The sequence below is a fragment of the Pongo pygmaeus genome, chromosome 22 (assembly GCF_028885625.2).
Source record: "Pongo pygmaeus isolate AG05252 chromosome 22, NHGRI_mPonPyg2-v2.0_pri, whole genome shotgun sequence".
Lineage (NCBI taxonomy): Eukaryota > Metazoa > Chordata > Mammalia > Primates > Hominidae > Pongo > Pongo pygmaeus.
Window position 1 is genome coordinate 17,602,183 of NC_072395.2, and position 15,132 is coordinate 17,617,314.

Below are 15,132 nucleotides of genomic sequence, written 5' to 3' on the forward strand. Positions count from 1 at the left end.
TGAAATACAATGGAACGGAGTGCAGTGGAGTGGAGTGGAATGGAGTGGAATGCAATGGACTGGAGTAGAATGTAATGGAATGGAGTGAAATGGAGTGGAATGGAGTGGATTGCAATGAACTGGAGTGGAATGGAATGGAAAGGAATGAAGTGGAGAGGAGTTGAATGGAGTGCAGTGCAGAGGAATGGAGATATATGGAATGCAATGGAATGGAATAGAATTGATTGGAGTGGAATACAATGTAGTAGAGTGGAATGGAAAGGAGTGGAATGGAATAGAATGGAATGGAGTGGAGTGGAGTGGAATGGAGTGGAGTGGAATGAAGTGGAGTGGAGTGGAGTGGACTGCAACTGAATGGAATGGAGAGGAGTGGAGTGTAATGGGATGGTTTGGAGTGGATTTGAGTGCAGAGGAATGGAATGGAATGGAATGGAGTGGAATGCAGTGAAATGGAGTGCAGTGGAATGGAATGGCATGGAATGGAGTATATTGTAGTGGAGTGGAGTAGAGATGAGTGGAATGGAGTGTAGTGGAATGGAATGGAGTGGATTGGAGCCTAATTCAGTGGAACGTACTGGAATGGAGAGAAATGTAGTGGAGTGGAGTAGAATGGAATGGAGTGAAGTGGAATGGTATGGAATTGAATGGAATGGAGTTCAGTGAAATGGAGTGTAGTGGAATGGAATGGAATTGAATGGAATGGAATGGAATGGAGTGGAGTGGAATGGAGTGGAGTGGAAAGGAGTGGAGTGGAATGGAGTGGAGTGGAGTGGAGTAGAGTGGAATGGAATGGATTGGAGTGGAATTGAATGGTATGGATTAGAATGAAGCAGAATGGAATGGAATGGAATGGAATGGAGTGGATTGGTGTGAAGTGGAGTGGAATGGAGTGGAATGGAATGGAATGGAGTGTTATGGAATGGACTACAGTGGAATCGAGTTCAATGGAATGGTTTGGAGAGGAGTGGAGTGGAAAGGAAAGGAATTGAATGCATTGGAATGGAATGGAATGGAGTTGAGTTGCGTGGAGTGAAGTGGAGTGAGGTGGAGTGGAATGGAGTGGATTGAACTTGAATGTATTGGACTGGAATGGAATGGAATGGAATGGAGTGGAATGGCATGGAATTTAGTGGAGTGTGGTGGAATGGAGTGGAATGCATCGGAATTCAGTGGATTGGAATAGAACGGAAAGGAATGGGGAGCAGTGAAGTGGAATGCAGTGGAGTGGAGTGGAATGGAGTGGAGTGGTGTGAAATGGACTGGAATGGAAAAGAATGGATTGTAGTGTAATGGATTGGAGTGGAGTGGAATGGAATGAAATGCAATATAGTGCACTGGAATCGAGTGGAGTGGAGTGGAATGGAGTGGAATTGAATGGAGTGGAATGGTATGCGGTGGATTGGAGTGGAATGGAGTGGAGTTCAGTGGAATGGAATGGTGTGGAATTGACAAGAGTGGAGTGTAGAGGAGTGTAATGGAATCGAATGGAGTGGAGTGGAGTGGAATGGAGTGGATTGGAATGGAGTGGAGAGGAGTGAAATAGAATAGAATGGAGTGGAGAGGAATGGAGTGGATGGGAATGGAGTGGAATGGAGTGGAATGGAATGGAATGGAGTGAAGTGCAATGGAATCGAGTGGAATGGAGTGGAGTGTAGTGCAGTGGATAAATTTCTGCAAGTGGAGTGTAGTGCAGTGGATAAATTTCTGCAAGTGGATATTTGGAGTGCTTTCAGGCCTATTGAGGAAAACGAAATATCTTCACATAAAAACTACACAGAAGCATTCTGAGAAACATCTTAATGATGTGTGCATTCATCTCACAGAGGTGAAACTTTCTTTTGATTGAGCAGTTTCGAAAATCTCTTTTTGCAGAATCTGCATTTGGATATTTGGAGCACTGTGAGGCCTATGGTGGAAAAGGAAATATCTTCACATAAAAACTACACAGAGGCATTCTGAGAAACTTCTTTGTGATGTGTGCATTCGACTAACATTGTTGAACCTATGCTTTGATTGAGCAGTTTTGAATCTCTTTTCGTAGAATCTGCAAGTGGATATTTGGAGCCCTTTCCGCCATATTTCGGAAAAGGAAATAAGTTCACATAAAACCTACACAGTAACATTCCGAGAAATATTTTTGTGATGTGTGCATTCATCTCACATAGTTCAGCCTTTAATTTGATTGAGCATTTTTTAAACACTCTTTTTGCAGATTCTGCAAGAGGATATTTGGAGAGCTTTGAGGTTTATGGTGGAACAGGAAATATCTTCACATAAATACTACACAGCAGCATTTTTGAAACTTCTCTGTGAAGTGTGCATTCACCTCATATAGTTGAACTTTCCAGTTGATTGAGCAGTTTTGAAACACTCTTTTTGTAGAATTTCCAAGAGGATATTTGGAGCACTTTGAGGCCTATTGTTGAAAGGGAAATTTCTTCTTATAAAAACTACACAGTAGCATTCTGAGAAACTTCTTTATGATGTGTGCATACAACTCACAGATTTGAAAATATCTTTTGAATGAGCAGTTTCAAAAATCTCTTTTTGTAGAATCTGCAAGTTGTTATTTGGAGCCCTTTGCAGCCTACGGTGGGAAAGGAAATATGTTCACATAAAAACTACACAGAAGTATTCTGAGAAACTTCATGGTTTTGTGTGCATTCATCTCACAGAGTTGAAACTTTCTTTTCATTGATCAGTCTTGAAACATTCATTTTGTAGAATCTGCCTGTGAATATTTGGAGTGATTTGAGGCCTGTTGTGGAAAAGGAAGTATCTTCACATAAAAACTACATAGAAACATTCTGAGAAATTTCTTTATGATGTGTGCATTCATCTCACAGAGTTGAACATTTCTTTTGATTGAGCAGCTTTGAAACACTCTTTTTGTAAAATCTGCAAGTGGATATTTTGAGTGCTTTGAAGCCTATTGAGGAAAAGGAAATGTCTTCACATAAATACTACACAGAAGCATTGTGAGAAACTTCTTTGTGATGTGTGCATTCATCTCACAGAGTTGAGGATTTCTTTTGGGTAAGCAGTTTTGAAACACTATTTTTGTAGAATCTGCAAGGAGATATTTGCAGTGCTTTGAGGACTATAGTGGAAAAGGAAATATCTTCACATAAAAACTACCCAGAAGCTTTCTGACAAACTTAATTGTGAGGTGTGGTTAAACTCACAGAGTTGAACTTATCATTTGATAAAGTAGTTTGGAAACTCTCTTTTTGTAAAATCTGCAAGTGTGTATTTGGAGCCTTTGTGGACTATTGTGGAAAAGGAAATATCTTCACTAAAAGTTACACAGAAGCATTGTGAGAAACTCCTTTGTGATGTGTGCATTCAACTCACAGAGTTGAAACTTTCTTTGATTCATCATTTTGGAAACACAATTTTTGTAGAATCTGCAAGTAGATATTTGGAATGCTTTGAGGCCTATAGTGGAAAAGGAAATACTTTCACATAAAAACTACAAAGAAGTATTCTGAGAAACTTCTTTGTGATGTGTGCATTCAACTCACAGTGTTGAAACTCACTTTTGATAGAGCAGTTTGAAAGTCACTTTTGTAGAATCTGCAAGTTGATACTTGGAGCCCGTTACAGCCTATGGTGGAAAAGGAAATATTTTCATAAAAAAAAACACACAGAAGCATTTTCAGAAAATTCTTTGCAATGTGTGCATTCATCTCACAGAGTTGAACCTTTCTTTTGATTAAGTAGTTTTGAATCTCTCTTTTTGAAGAATCTACAAGTGGATATTTGGAGCCCTTTGTGGTCTATTTTGGAAAAGGAAATATCTTCACTGAAAAACTATACAAAAGCCTTCTGAGAAACTTCTTTGTAATGTGTGCATTCATTTCACAGGGTTGAACATCTCTTTTGAATGTGCAGTTTTGAAACACTCTGTTTGTAGAATCTGCATATGCATATTTGGAGCCCTTTCTGGCGTATTTTGGAAAAGGAAATAAGTTCACAGAAAACCTACACAGAAGCCTTCTGAGAAACTACTTTGTGATGTGTGCATTAATCTCACAGATGTGAACTTTTCTTTTGATTGAACATTTAGGAAACACTCTTTTTGTAGAATCTGCAAGTGGACATTTGGAGACCTTTGAGGCCTATTGTGGAAAAGGAAATATCTTCACCTTCAAACTACACAGAAGCATTCTGAGAAACCACTTTGTGATGTGTGCATTCATCTTACATAGTGGAACATTTCTTTTGATTGAACAGTTTGGAAACAATCTTTTTGTAGAATCTGCAAGTGGATATTTGGAGCACTTATGGCCTGTGGTGGAAAAGGAAATATCTTCACAAAGAAACTACAAAGAAGCATTCTGAGAAATTTCTTTGTGATGTGTGCTTTCTACTCACAGATTTGAAACTATCTTTTGATTGAACTGTTATGAAACTCTCTTTTTGTAGTATCTCCAAGTGGATATTTAGAGCCGTCACTGGCCGATTTTGGATAAGGAAATATCTTCAGAGAAAAACTACACTGAAGCCTTCTGAGAAACTTCTTTGTGATATGTGCATTCATGTCACAGAGTTGAACTTTTCTTTTGATTGAACAGCTTGGAAACACTCTTTTTGTAGAATCTGAAGGGGATACTTGGAGCTCTTTGAGGCCTATTGTGGAAAAGGAAATTTCCTCACATAAAAACTACACAGAAGCATTCTGAGAAACATCTTTGTTATGCGTGCATTCAACTCACAACTTTGAATTGTTCTTTTGATTGAGCAGTTTTTAAACACAGTTTTTGTAGAATCTGCAAGTGGATATTTTGCGTGATTTGTGACCTTTACTGGAAAAGGCAATATCTTCACATAAAAACAAGACAGATGGATTCTGAGAAACTTCTTTGTGACATGTGGATTCATCTCACAGAGTTGAACCTTTCTTCTAATTAAGCAGTGTTGAAACACTCTTTTTGTAGAATCTGCAAGTGGATATTTGGATCGCTTTGAGGGCTATGGTGGAAAAGGAAATATCTTCATGTAAAAACTAGACAGATGCATTCTGAGAAACTTCTTTGTGATGTGTGCATTCATCTCACAGAGTTGAACCTTTATTTTGATTGAGCAGTTTTAAAACACTCTTTTTGTAGAACATGCAATTGGATATTTGGAGAGTTTAAGGCCCTTGGAGGAAAAGGAAATATCTTCACATAAAAACTACACAGAAGCATTCTGAGAAACTTTTTTGTGATGTGTGCGTTCATCTCACAGAGTTGAACCTTTCTTTTGACTGAGCAGTTTTTAAACACTCTATTTGTTGAATCTGCAAGGGGATATTTATAGATCTTTGAGGTCAATGTTTGAAAAGGAAATATCTTCATATAAATATTAGACAGAAGCATTCTGAGAAACATCCTAGTGATGTGTGCGTTCATCTCACAGGGTTGAACATTTGTTTTTATTGAGCAGTTTTGAAACACTCTTCTGTAGAATCTGCAGGTGGATACTTGGAGGGCTTTGAGGCCTATAGTGGAAAAGGAAATATCTTCACATAAAAATTAGACCGAGGCATTCTGAGAAACTTCTTTGTGATGTGTGCATTCATCTCACAGACTTGAGCCTTTATTTCGATAGAGCAGTTGTAAAACACTCTTTTTGTAGAACCTGCAATTGGATATTTGGAGAGTTTGAGGCCCGTGGAGGAAAAGGAAATATCTTCACATAAAAACTAGACAGAGGCATTCTGAGAAACTTTTTTGTGATGTGTGATTTCATCTCACAGAGTTGAACCTTTCTTTTGACTGAGCAGTTTATAAACACTCTATTTGTAGAATCTGCAAGTGGATATTAGGAGAGCTTTGTGGTCAATGATTGAAAAGGAAATATCTTCATATAAAGATTAGACAGAAGCATTCTGACAAACATCCTAATGATGTGTGCGTTCATCTCAGAGAGTTGAACATTTCTTTTGATTCAGCAGTTTTGAAACACTCTTCTGTAGAATCTGCAGGTGGATATTTGGAGCGCTTTGAAGCCTATGGTGGAAAAGGAAATATCTTCACATAAAAATTAGACCGAAGCATTCTGAGAAACTTCTTTGTGATGTGTGCATTCATCTCACAGAGTTGAACCTTACTTTTATTGAGCAGTTTTGAAACACTCTTTTTGTAGAATCTCCATGTGAATGTTTGGAGCACTTTGGGGCCTATGGTGTAAAAGAAAATACCTTCACATAAAAACTACACAGAAGCAATCTGAGAAAATTGTTTGTGATGTGTGCATTCAGCTCTCAGAGTTGAACCTTTCTTTTGATGGATCAGTTTTGAAACACTCTTTTTGTAATATCTTCATGTTGATATTTGGAGCGGATTGAGGCATATGGTGGAAAAGGACATATCTTCACATTAATCCTAGACAGGAACATTCTGAGAAACTTATTTGTGATGAGTGCATTCAACTCAGAGAGTTGAAACTTTCTTTTGTTTGAGCAGTTTTGAAACACACTTTTGTAGAATCGGCAGGTGGATATTTGGAGCGCTTTGAGGCATATGGTGGAAAAGGAAATATCTTCACATGAAAATTAGGCAGAAGCATTCTGAGAAACTTCTTTTTGATCTTTGCATTCATCTCACAGAGTTTAAACTTTCTATTTATTGAGCAGTTTTCAAACTCTCTTTTGGTAGAATCTGCAAGTGGATATTTGGAGCGCTTTGAGCCCTACGGTGGGAAAGGAAATATCTTCATATAAAAATTAGATGGAAGCTTTCTGAGAAACTTCTTTGTGATGTCAGTGTTCATCTCACGGAGTTGAAAGTTTATTTTGACTGAGCAGTTTTGAAACTCTTTTTGTAGAATCTGCATGTGGATGTTTGGAGCACTTTGGGGACTATGGTGGAAAAGGAAATATCTGCACACAAAAACTAAACAGAAGCATTCTGAGAAACTCCCTTTTGATGTGTGCATTGAACTCACACAGCTGACCCTTTCTTTTGATAGAGCATTTTTGGAACACTCTTTATGTAGTATCTGCAAATGGATATTTGGAGCAGATTGAGGCCTATGGTGGAAAAGGACATATCTTCACATAAATCCAGACAGTAGCATTCTGAGAAACTTATTTGTGATTTGTGCATTCAACTCACAGACATGAAACCTTCTTTTGTTTGAGCAGTTTGAAACACTCTTACTGTAGGATCTTTAAGTGGATATTTGGAACGCTTTGTGGCCTAGAGTGGAAAAGCAAATATCTTCACACAAAAACTAGACAGAAGCATTCTGAGAAACTTCTTTGTGATGTGTGCATTCATCCCTGAGAGTTGAATCCTTCTTCTGATTGAGCAGTTTTGAAACAGTCCTTTTGTAGAATCTGCAAGTTGATGTTTGGAGTGCCTTGGTATCTACAGTGGAAAAGGAAATATCTTCACATAAAAACTAAACAGGAGCATTCTGAGAAACTTCTTTGTGATGTGTGCATTCATCTCACAGAGATGAATATTTCTCTTTATTGAGCAGTGTAGAAACACTCTTTTTGTACAATCTGCGAGTGAGTATTTGCAGCACTTTGAGGCCTATGGTGAAAAAGGAAATATCTTCACTTAAAAAGTACACAAAAGCACTCTGAGAAACTTCTTTGTGATGTGTGCATTCATCTCACAGAGATGAATCTTTCTTTTGATTTTTCAGTTGTGAAACACTGTGTTTGTAGAAACTGCAATTTGATATTTGGAGCGCTTTGAGGCCTATGTTGGAAAAGGTAGTATCTTCACAATAAAACGAGACAGAAGCATCCTGAGAAACTTCTCTGTGATGTGTCCATTCATCTCACAGAATTGAACCTATCTTTTGATTGAGCAGTTTTGAAACACGCTTTTCGAAGAATCTGAAAGTGGATATTTGGAATGCTTTGTGGCTTATGGTTAAAAAGAAATATATTCAAATAAAAACTAGAAAGAAGCATTCTGAGAAACTTCTTTGTAATGCGTGCCTTCAGCTTACAGTGTTGAACCCCGCTTTAGATTGAGCAATTTGGAAACAGCGTCTTTGTAGAATCTGCAAAGGGATATCTGTGAGCCCTTTGAGGCCCATGGTGAAAAAGGAAATATCCTCAAATAATATCTAGACAGAAGCTCTCTGAGAAACTTCTTTGTGATGTGTGCATTCAAATCACAGACTTGAATCTTCCTTTTGATTGAGTAGTTTGGAAACGACTTTTTGTAGACCCTGCATGAGGATATTTGTGAGCCCTTTGAGGCCTATGTTAAAAAAGGAATTATCTTCACATAAAAACTACACAGAAGCTTCCTGAGAAACTTCTTTGTGATGTGTGTGTTCATATCACAGAGCTGAACCTCACTTTTGATTGAGTCGTTTGGAAACAGTCTTTTTTAGAAACTGCAAGGAATACTTGTGAGCAGTTTGAAACCTACAGTGAAAAAGGAATTATCCGCAAATAAAATCTAAACGGAAGCTTTCTGAGAAACTTCTTTGTGATGTGTGCATTCGTCTCACATAGTTGAACTTTTGTTTTGATTGAGCTGTTTTTAAACAGTCTTTTTCTACAATCTGCAAAGTGATATCTGTGAATGCTTTCAGGCTTATGGTGAAAAAGGAAATATCTTCACCTAAACCTATAAAGAAGATTTCTGAGAAACTTCTTTAGGATTTGTGCATTCATCTCACAGAGTTAAACATTTGTTTTGATTCATCAATTCAAAAACAGTCTTTTTGAAGAATCTGTAAGGAAACATTTTTGAGCTCTTTGAGGCCTGTGGTGAAAAAGGAAATATCTTTACATAAAAACTTTACAGAAGCTTTCTGAGAAAGTTCTCTGAGATGTGTGCTTTCATCTCACAGAGTTGAACCTTTGTTTTGATTGAGCAGTTTGGAAAAAGTCTTTTTGTAGAATCTCTAAAGGGATATTTGAAGGCGTTTTGAGTCCTATGGTGAAAAAGAAATTATCTTCACATAAAAACAAGACAGAAGCTTTCTGAGAAACTTCCTTGTGATGTGTGCATTCTTCTCAAAGAGTTGAAACTTTCTTTCAACTTATCGGGTTGGAAACAGTCTTTTTTTAGAATATGCAAAGGGATATTTATGAGCGGTTTGAGGACTGCAGTGAAAAAGGAAATATCTTCACATAAAACCTAGACAGAGGCATTCTGAGAGACTTCTCTGTGATGTGTGCATTCATCTCAGAGAGTTGAACTTTTCTTTTCATTGGGCAGGTTTGAAACCGTCTTTTTGTAGAATGTGCAAAGTGATATGTTTCAGCAGTTTGAGTCTTATGGTGAAAAAGGAAATATCGAAAAATAAAATGTAGACAGCACCTTTCCGAAAAACTTCTTTGTGACGTGTGCACTCATCTCACAGGGTTGAAACTTTCTTTTGATTGAGCAGTTTGGAAACAGTCTTTTCATAGAACCTGCAAAGTGATATTTGTGAATGCTTTGAGGCTTATGGTGAAAAAGGAAATATCTTCACAGAAAAACTAGACTCATGTTTTCTGGGAAGCTTCTTTGTGATGGGTGTATGTATCTCAAAGAGTTGAATCTTTCTTTTGATTGAGTAGTTTGGAAACAGTGTTTTTGGAGACTCTGCAAAGGGATGATTTTGAGTGGTTTGAGGAATGTGGTAAAAAAGGAAATATCTTCATATAAAAAGTAGACAGAAGCATTCTGAGAAACCACTTTGTGATGTGTGCATTCATCTCACAGAGTTGAATTTTCTTTCATTGAGTATTTTGGAAACAGTCTTTTTGTAGAATATGCAAAGGGATATTTGTGAGCTTTTTGAGGCCTATTGTGAAAAAGGAAATATCCACAAATAACGTCAAGACAGAAGCCTTCTGAGAAACTTCTTTGAGATGTGTGCATTCATCACACAGAGTTGAACCTTGCTCTTGATTGAGCTGTTTGGAAACAGTCTTTTTGTAGAATCTGTAAAGGAAAATTTGTGAACGCTTTGAAGCTTATGGTGAAAAAGAAGTATCTTCACATAAAAACTAGACAGAAACGTTCTGAGAAACTTCTTTGTAATGTTTGCATTCATCTCACACAGCTGAACTTTCGTTTGATTGAGCAGTTTGGAAACAGTCCTTTCGTAGAGTCGGCAAAGGGTTATTTATGAGCGGTTAAAGGCCTATGGTGAAAAAGGGAGTATCGACAAATAAGAACTAGACAGAAACTTTCTGAGAAACTTCTCTGTGATGTGTTCATTCATCTCACAGAGTAGAAAGCTTTCTTTGATTGAGCAGTTTGGAAACAATCTTTTTGTAGAATCTGCAAAGGGATATATGTAGACGGTTTCAGGTCTATGGTGAAAATGGAAATATCTTTACATAAAAACTAGACAGAAGCTTTCTGAGAAAATTCTTTGTGATGTGCTCATTCATCTCACAGATTTGAAGTCTTCTTTCCATTGGTCAGTTTGGATAGAGTGTTTTTGTAGAATCTGCTTTGCGATATTTGTGAGCCATTTGAAGCCTATGGTGAAAAAAGAAATATCTTCACACAAAAACTAGACAGAAGCATTCTGAGAAACTTCGTTGTGATGTGTGCATTCATCCCAAAGAGCTGAACCTATCTTTGGATTGAGCAGTTTGGAAACAGTCCTTTTGTAGAAAGTACAAAGGTATATTTGGGATCCCTTTTTGGCCTATGGTGAAAAAGGAAATATCTTCACATAAAAACTAGACAGAAGCATTCTGAGAAACTTCTTTTTGATGTATGCATTCTTCTCACAGCGTTGAACCTTTCTTTAGATAGAGCAGGTTGGAAAATGTCTTTTTGTAGAATCTGCAAAGTGATAATTTGAATGCTTTGAGACATGGTGAAAAAGGGAGTATCTTCACATAAAAACTGGATGGAAGCTTTCTGAGAAACTTCTTTGTGATGTGTGCATTTATCTCAAAGAGTTGAAGCTTTACTTAGGTTGAGCAGTTCTGGAATTGTCTTTTTGTAAAATCTGTAAAGGGATATTTGTGAGGGCTTTGAGACCTATATTGAAAAAGGAAACATCTTCAAATAAAAACTAGACGGAAGCTTTCTGAGAAACTTCTTTGTGATGTGCTCATTCACCTCAAAGAGTTGAACCTTTCTTTTGATTGAGTAGTTTGGAAACAGTCATTTGTAGAATCTGCAAAGGGTTATTTATGAGCGGTTTGAGGCCTATGGTGAGAAATTGAGTATCAACAAATAAAACTAGACAGAAAGTTTCTGAGAATCTTCTCTGTGATGTGTGCTTTCCTCTCACAGAGTGGAGGCTTTCTTTAAGCTGTTTGGAAACAGTATTTTTATAGAATCTGCAAAGGGATATATGTAGGCGGTTTGAGGTCTATTGTGAAAACGGAAATATCTTCAATTAAAAACTAACTGCTCAATGGGAAGAAACTTTTACTTCTGTGTGATGAATGCACATGTCACAAAGGAGTTACTCAGAAAATTTCTTTCTACTTTTTATGTGAAGATATTTCCTTTTTCACCATCTGCCTCAACGTGTTCCCAGATATCCCTTTGCATTTTCTACAAAAAGACTGTTTCCAAACTGCTCAATAAACAGAATGGTTCAACCCTGTGAGAAGAATGTGCACATCACAAAGAAGTTTCTCAGAAAACTCCCTTTTCGTTTTTATGTGAAGATATTTCCTTTTTGAACATAGGCCTCAACGCCCTCCCAAATATACCTTTGCAGAATCTACAAAAAAAACTGTTTCCAAACTGCTCAATCAAAAGAAAGTTTCAACTCTGTGTGATGAATGCACACATCAGAAAGTTTCTCAGCAATCTTCTCACTAGTATTTATGTGAAGATAGTTCCTTTTTCAACCTGGGTCTCAAAGCACTCAAAAATATCCCTTTGTAGATTCTAGAATAACAGAGTTTACAAACTGCTCAATGAAAAGAAACTTTTACCTCTGTGAGATGAATACACATATTTTAAAGCAGCTTCTCAGAATGCTTCTTTCTAGTTTTTTTGTGAAGATATTTCCTTTTTCACCATAGGCCTCAACGTGCTCCTAAATATCCCTTTGCAGATTGTAAAAAAAGACTGTTTCCAAACTGCTCAATCCAAAGAATGTTTCAACTCTGTGAGATGAATGCACACATCACAAAGAAGTTTCTCAGAATCTTTCTTTATAGTTTTTCTGTGAAAGTATTTCCTTTTTCACCATAGGCCTCAAAGCCCTCACAAATATCCCTTTACAGATTCTACAAAAATTCTGCTTCCAAACCGCTCAATAAAAAGAATTATTGAACACTTTGAGATGAATGCACACATCTCAAAGAAGTTTCTCTGAAACCTTCAGTCTAGCTTTTATGTGAATATATTTCCTTTTTCACCATAGGCCTCAAAGTGTTCCAAATATCCATTTGCAGATTCTACAAAAAGACTGTTTCCAAACTGCTCAATCAAAATAAAGGTTCAACACTGTTTGATGAATGCGCACATCACAAAGAAGTTTCTCAAAATGCTTCTGTCTAGATATAATGTGAAGATACTTGCTTTTTCACCATAGGCCTCAAAGTGCTCGCAAATATCCCTTTACAGATTCCATAAAAATACTTTTTCCAAATTGCTCAATCAAAAGAAAGGTTCAACTCTGTGACATGTATGCACATTACAAAGAGGTTTCTCAGAAAGCTTCTCTCTATTTTTTATGTGAAGATATTTCCTTTTTCACCATAGACCTCAAAACGTTCACAAACATCCCTTCACAGATTCTACAAAAAGACTCTTTACACACTGCTCAATGAAAATAATGTTTCAACTCTGTGAGATAAATGCTCACATTACCAGGATATTTCTCAGAAACCTTCTGTGTAGTTTTTATGTGAAGATATTTCCTTTTTCACCATATGCTTCAAAGGGCTCAAAAATATCCCTTTGCAGATTTTACAAGAAAAGAGTTTCCAATCTTCTCAATGAAAAGAAACAGACACATCTGGGAGATGAATGCACATATCACAAAGCAGTTTCTCAGAAACATTCTGTCTAGTTTTCATGTGAAGGTATTTCCTTTTTCACCACTGGACACAAAGCACTCAAAATTGTCCGTTTGTAGATTCTACAAAAAGTCTGTTTCCACACTGCTCATCAAAAGAAAGGTTCAACTCTGTGAGATGAATACACACGTCAAAAAAAAGTTTCTCAGAAAGCTTCTATTAAGTTTTTAAATTAATGTTTCCTTTGTCACCACGAGCCTCAAAGTGCTCACAAATATCCACTTGAAGAATATTTAAAAAGACTTTTTCCAAACTCCTCAATCAAAAGAAAGTTTGAACTGTGTGAGATTAATGCACACATCACAAAGAAGTTTCTCAGAAACATTCTTTATAGTTTTTCTGGGAAGATATTTCCTTTTTCACCATAGGCTTCAAAGCCCTCACAAATATCTCTTTGCAGATTCTACAAAAAGACTGTTTCCAAACTGCTCAATAAAAAGAATTATTGAACTTTGTGAGATGAATACACACATCTCAAAGAAGTTTCTCAGAAACGTTTAGTCTAGTTTTTATGTGACTATATTTACTTTTTCACCATAGGCCTCAAAGTGCTCTAAATAGCCATTTGCAGGTTCTACAAAAAGTCTGTTTCCAAACGGCTCAATGAAAAGAAAGTTTCACCTCTGTGAGATGAATGCACACTTCACTAAGAAGTTTCGCAGGAGCCTTCTGTCTAATTTTTATATGAAGACATTTCCTTTTTCACCATAGGCCTCCATCTGCTCAAAAATATCCCTTAGCAGATTCTACAAGAACAGAAATCCAGACTGATCAAAGAAAACAAAGGTTTTTCTCAGTGAGATGAATGCACACATCAGAAAACTGTTTCTCAGAAACCGTCTTTATACTTTTTATGTGATGATATTTCTTTTTTCTGCCTAGGACACAAAACACTCAAAAATATCACTTTGCAGATTCTACGAAAAGATTGTTCCCAAACTGTTCCAACAAAAAAATAGTCCAACTCCGTGAGATGAATGCATACATCACAAAGAAGTTTCTCAGAAACCTTCTTTATAGTTTTTATGTGAAGATATTTCCTTTTTCACCATAGGCCTCAAAGTGCTCAGCAATATCCCTTTGCAGATTCTGCAAAAAGACGGCTTCCCAACTGCTCAACCAAATAAATGCTTGAACTATGTGAGATGGATGCACACATCACAAAGTGGCTTCTCAGGGATCTTCTGTCCATTTTTTATGTGAGGATATTTCCTTTTTCTCCATAGCACTCAAAGCCCTGAAAATTATCCATTGCAGATTCTACAAAAAGACTGTTTCCAGATTGGTCAATCAAAAGGATGGTTCAAATTTGTGAGATGATTGCACGCATAACAAAGATGCCACTAAGAAAGCTTCTGTCTAGTTTTTATGTGAAGATATTTCCTTTTTCACAATAGGCCTCAAAGCACTCACAAATATCCCGTTGCAGATTCTACAAGAACAGAGTTTCCAGACTGATCAGAGAAAATAAATGGTTACCTCTGTGAGTTCAATGCACACGTCACAAAGCTGTTTCTAAGAAACCTTCTTTATACCTTTTATACGAATATATTTCCTTTTTCACCATTGGCCCCAAAGCGCTCATAAATATCCCTTTGCAGATTCCACAAACAGACCGTTTCCATACTGCTCAATCAAAAGTAAGTTTCATCTTTGTGAGATGAATGCCCACATCACAAAGAGGTTTCACAGAAAGCCTCTCTCTAGTTTTTATGTGAAGATATTTCCTTTCTCACCATAGGCCTCAAAGCACTCACAAATATCCCTTTAGAGACTCTAAAAGAACAGTTTCCAGACTGACTAGAGAAAAGATATGTTTACCACTGTGAGATGAATGCATACATCACAAAGCTGTTTCTGAGAAACCTTGTTTATACTTTTTATGTGAATATATTTCCTTTTTCACCATAGGCCTCAAAGCACTCATAAATATCCCTTTGCAGATTCCACAAAACGACTGTTTCCAAACTGTTCAATCAAAAGAATGGTTGAACTCTATGAGGTGAATGCACACATCACAAAGGAGTTTCTTGGAAAGCTTCTGTCTAGTTTTGATGTGAAGATATTTCCTATTTCATCATAGGCCTCAAAGCTCTCAAAAATATGCCTTTACAGATTCTACAAAAATACTGTTTCCAAATTGTTCAATCCAAAGAAAGTTTCAAATCTGA